Source organism: Durio zibethinus, unplaced genomic scaffold (genome assembly GCF_047325235.1).
Source record: "Durio zibethinus cultivar Kanyao isolate XHJ-2024 unplaced genomic scaffold, ASM4732523v1 HiC_scaffold_33, whole genome shotgun sequence".
Lineage (NCBI taxonomy): Eukaryota > Viridiplantae > Streptophyta > Magnoliopsida > Malvales > Malvaceae > Durio > Durio zibethinus.
Window position 1 is genome coordinate 1 of NW_028322656.1, and position 5,000 is coordinate 5,000.

Genomic DNA, 5,000 nt, shown 5'->3' on the forward strand with positions numbered 1-5,000 from the left:
GATAATATATATATAAATTATATATAAATATAAATTATATATAAATGCATAAAAATATTTTCACTATAATTATCTAATTATTAGACTCTATTTATAATTCTAAACTAAATATAAATAAATTAAATATATATTAAATCTATATTAAATATAAATAAATATTAAATATAAATAAATTAAATCTATATTAAATCTATCTATCTATATTAAAATTAAATCTATCTATTAAATTAAATCTATATCTATATCTATATAAAAAAAAAAAATTATATATAATTTAAATGTAAAATATACTAAAAATATACTAAAAAATACTAAAAATATAAAATAAAAAATATAGTAATATTATACTTAGTATACTAATATTATACTAATATATATATAATACTAAATTATATATATAATACTAAATAGAATATAATACTAAATAGAATAGAATACTAAATAGAATAGACTAATAGAATAAAGATAACATATAATAAAATAAATATAAAATAAAAATATATAATATAGAGATAAATAATAAATAATTATAAAAATTATAAATATATTTATAATTTATTTTTATAATTTTTATAATTATAATAAAATTAGAATTAAATTATAATAATATTATTATAATTTAATATTATTAAATATAATGTTATTAAATATTAATATGATTAAATTAAAATATGATTAAATTAAAATATCATTTTTAATATGATTAAAATATAATCAAATAGAATGATTAAAATATAATCAAATAGAATTATATTATTCTATTCTTAATTATTATATTCTATCAATATTAGATTGAATATTAGATTGAATCTACCATTATTATATATTATTATATATTATTATATATCATTATATTAAATATGATTATATTAAATATGGCATAAATTATGTATGGCATAAATATGGCATTTAAAATTTAAAATTCTAGTTTTTCTAAATTCTAGTCTATAATTCATATTAATAATTCATAGTAATTATGAATAACTAATAGATAGTTAATAGATAAGATCGTAATAGTTTGCTGAATTCCTATGGATACAAAATTTCTATTATTTGAGCCCGCTTAGCTCAGAGGTTAGAGCATCGCATTTGTAATGCGATGGTCATCGGTTCGATTCCGATAGCCGGCTTTCTCTATTTGTTTGCTTTTTTACTTTTTTACATGATTGATAATGTTTTTTTGAAATCAAAGAACATTGAAAAAGCTTTTTCCCCTTTTCTTTCCAAAGGTCAACGATCCGTTTATTATGTCGTAGAAACTTTCAATTAGGAATAAAATTGGAGGAGTTAGATCTTTGCAGAATAAATCAAGAAAAAAAAAAAGGAAACTTTTTTTGGTTTAATTTTTAGATTTTAATTTTTATATTTTATATTTAATATATATTTTATATTTAATATATTTATATATTATATATATTTTATTTTAATTTCTATTTTTTGTATACATTATATACAATATACATTATATACAATACAAAAAAGTATGGATATTGATCCAATTCATCTCATTAATATTTGTAGTACAATCCTTCAGTCGATTTCGCTTCATTTAGTTCAGTTTTAATTTAGGTTTATGAAATTTCAATAAAATTCAAATTAATAAGGAGTCTTTATGTCGCGTTACCGAGGGCCTCGTTTCAAAAAAATACGCCGTCTGGGGGCTTTACCGGGACTAACTAGTAAAAGTCCTAGAGCCGGAAGCGATCTTAGAAACCGATCGCGCTCCGGTAAAAAATCTCAATATCGTATTCGTTTAGAAGAAAAACAAAAATTGCGTTTTCATTATGGCCTTACAGAACGACAATTACTTAAATACGTTCGTATTGCCAGAAAAGCAAAAGGGTCAACAGGTCAGGTTTTACTACAATTACTTGAAATGCGTTTGGATAACATCCTTTTTCGATTAGGTATGGCTTCAACTATTCCTCAAGCCCGCCAATTAGTTAACCATAGACATATTTTAGTTAATGGTCGTACAGTAGATATACCAAGTTATCGCTGCAAACCCCGAGATATTATTTCAGCGAGGGATGAACAAAAATCTAGAACTCTGATTCAAAATTATCTTGATTCATCCACCCATGAGGAATTACCAAAGCATTTGACCCTTCACACATTACAATATAAAGGATTAGTCAATCAAATAATAGATAGGAAATGGGTCGGTTTGAAAATAAATGAATTGCTTGTCGTAGAATATTATTCTCGTCAGACTTAAACCTAACTAAAATAACAAAACAAGGGTTCTGCTCCCTTTTCACCTGAGTTAAGGTTAAGTAAAGGAAGACAGGGTAAGGGATTTGATTCGGAAATTTTATTTTTCTCCTATTCATGTATGATAGATCCGTAGGTAGATTTTCATCCCCTGTACGCTATTTTACGTATTCCGTATTAAAAAGAAATTGGGAATAGAGAATCTATATCAAAGAAGGGTCTAACTCTTTAGTATCTGTTCTTATTTGATTTGATACATTGTAGTCAGTTACATTGGCGAATTAGGTGAAGGTGCGGAAAGAGAGGGATTCGAACCCTCGGTAAACAAAAGTCTACATAGCAGTTCCAATGCTACGCCTTGAACCACTCGGCCATCTCTCCTACATAATTATTATGGCCGATAACCCGAGCGAATAGCGAGTTATTCATATTAGATTGTTCGAGAGGTACGAACAATATCAATTCTAACTAGAAAACTAGCTATAAAAATAGAAAACTTTTCATCACTTTTTTCAGCACTTTTTCTTTAGCCTCCCGACTCGAAGAAATTTTTTTGTGAGGGGGCTGTTAAAAATAAATAATATAATACGATAAACATATACCATATATATCTATTCATGTTTGCGAAAAAGGCACTCCCATCTTTTTTCTGATATTTCTACCGGACTGGATTAAATCAATGAATTGAAACGAATCAAATCAATCGATTGGTTTTTTTTTTTTAGACTATGCTTAATGGATATTTTTAGTTCATAATTCTCTTTAGACTCTAATTCCCCATTTCTATAAGAATTCTAAAATTCTTTTCCAGTTTTAGATCTCTCAACAACAACCTCTTACTCTGTAAATCTATTACAAATTCATAAATCCTCTAAGGGATTTTTATATTTGATTATATGTTGTATACCTGCTATGCACAAAACACAAAAAAGGGCAGTTATTTTATTTTCATCATAGAACGATTATTCGATTATTTTTCCTCTTTTTATCATAATTTAATCAAAACTTCTCTAATTTTGCTAATCTATCCTAATCCGTAGGATAAATTTTTTGATTCTTCAACTTCGATGAAATCGTAATAATTCTTTTTTCTTTTTATATTTTATTCTTATACTAATAAATTCTTATACTAATAAATTTGGATGAAATAAAATAGGATTCAAATATTTCTTTTTTTTTTTTTTTCTTGATTCCTGCCAAAAAAATTGAAGTAAAGTAGAGGGCTATATCTTTTTTTTTTTTTTTTTTATGGAATGGGTCTGCTTTTATGTTATTTCGTACTGTACGCTTCCTTTGTTTGTGAGATCCTTTTTTTTTTCTCACGAAGGGGTAATGAAAAGAGTTATAGAATGGATTGCTACCTATGCCTAGATCGCGGATAAATGGAAATTTTATTGATAAGACCTTTTCAATCGTAGCCAATATCTTATTACGAATAATTCCGACAACTTCAGGAGAAAAAGAGGCATTTACTTATTACAGAGATGGTGCGATTTGATTATTATTATATAATTATAATTATTTTATATATTTTAATTATTTTATATATATTTTTTTTTTTATTTTTATTTTACCGCTCTTAGTCTTAGGAAAAAGACACATGATTCGGAATAGAAAAAAAAAAAAAAAGACTATTGAAAAAAAAAAAGAAATCTACGCTTGTTGAAGGTGAAGTTTATAAATAAAGCAATTCCTTCTGTCGTGTATCCCCGATTAATGCAACCTCAGATGCTTCAATTGTTGATTCGAGTATTGAGCGAAAGGTTACACCTATGGGTCTGTATTGTGGGTCAACCCTACTACACTAGTACCAATAGGCGGCATAGAGGAAGAAGCACTACATCTAGGAATCAACAACACGAAAACTTTGTTATTGTTATAAAGGATTCCCTTTCCTTATCGGGATCGGAACTAAGAGAAATGGTTGGGACAACAAACATCCATCTTGTTCGTACTTTGGATACCCATATAACCATCGAAGATTGTTGAAGTGACTAATTCCTGGAAATTAAGGAGCGTTGAGAACAAAGAAATTGTTGGAGTTTACTTTATTTATCTAGTACGAACACGCTTGATGGTAAGAAAAGATCTTTTGCAAGAGGGTTGGCTAGAGATTTCTTGTAAAAACATTAGCCCCGCTCAGTTCATAATGACAATATTTCGACCTTTTTTTTAATTCCATGGATTATTCTCATTATGCACATAAAGGAGGAGCCGTATGAGGTGAAAATCTCACGTACGGTTTTGGAACGGAGAATTCGTTGAATCGAATGACGACCGTAACGGATGTCGGCTCAATCCGAAGGAAATTATGCGGAAGCCTTACAGAATTATTATGAAGCTATGCGACTAGAAATTGATCCCTATGATCGAAGTTATATACTCTATAACATAGGCCTTATCCACACAAGTAACGGAGAACATACAAAAGCTTTAGAATATTATTTTCGAGCACTAGAACGAAACCCGTTCTTACCACAAGCTTTTAATAATATGGCTGTGATCTGTCATTACGTGCGACTATCTCCACTATAGAAATAAAAAAAAAAAGGAAAGAAAGAGCAAATACGCTAGTAAATAAATACGCTAGTAAATAAAATAGGCTTTCTACATATTGCATCGTCCAAAAAACGATTTTTATCAGCTGTAACAAAAAAAGAAAAAAAAAAAAGAAACTTCATAGAAGTCAAAATATGAAGAAATATATATGCCTAGATACTTTATTCTATGGATAAAGGATCTAATTGATAGAGGAAGCACCGTAAAGATCAATTAGCGAGGTTTTG

The 5,000-nt window shown here is 27.4% G+C and overlaps 2 non-coding genes across 2 annotated transcripts; one reads left to right on the forward strand and one right to left on the reverse strand.

Moving 5' to 3' along the window:
* Window positions 1-1,057: 1,057 nt before the first annotated feature.
* TRNAT-UGU (transfer RNA threonine (anticodon UGU)) lies at window positions 1,058-1,130 on the forward strand. Its single transcript has one exon. It is a non-coding gene; the product is annotated as a tRNA-Thr (tRNA).
* Window positions 1,131-2,508: 1,378 nt separating this feature from the next.
* TRNAS-GGA (transfer RNA serine (anticodon GGA)) lies at window positions 2,509-2,595 on the reverse strand. Its single transcript has one exon. It is a non-coding gene; the product is annotated as a tRNA-Ser (tRNA).
* Window positions 2,596-5,000: the final 2,405 nt, after the last annotated feature.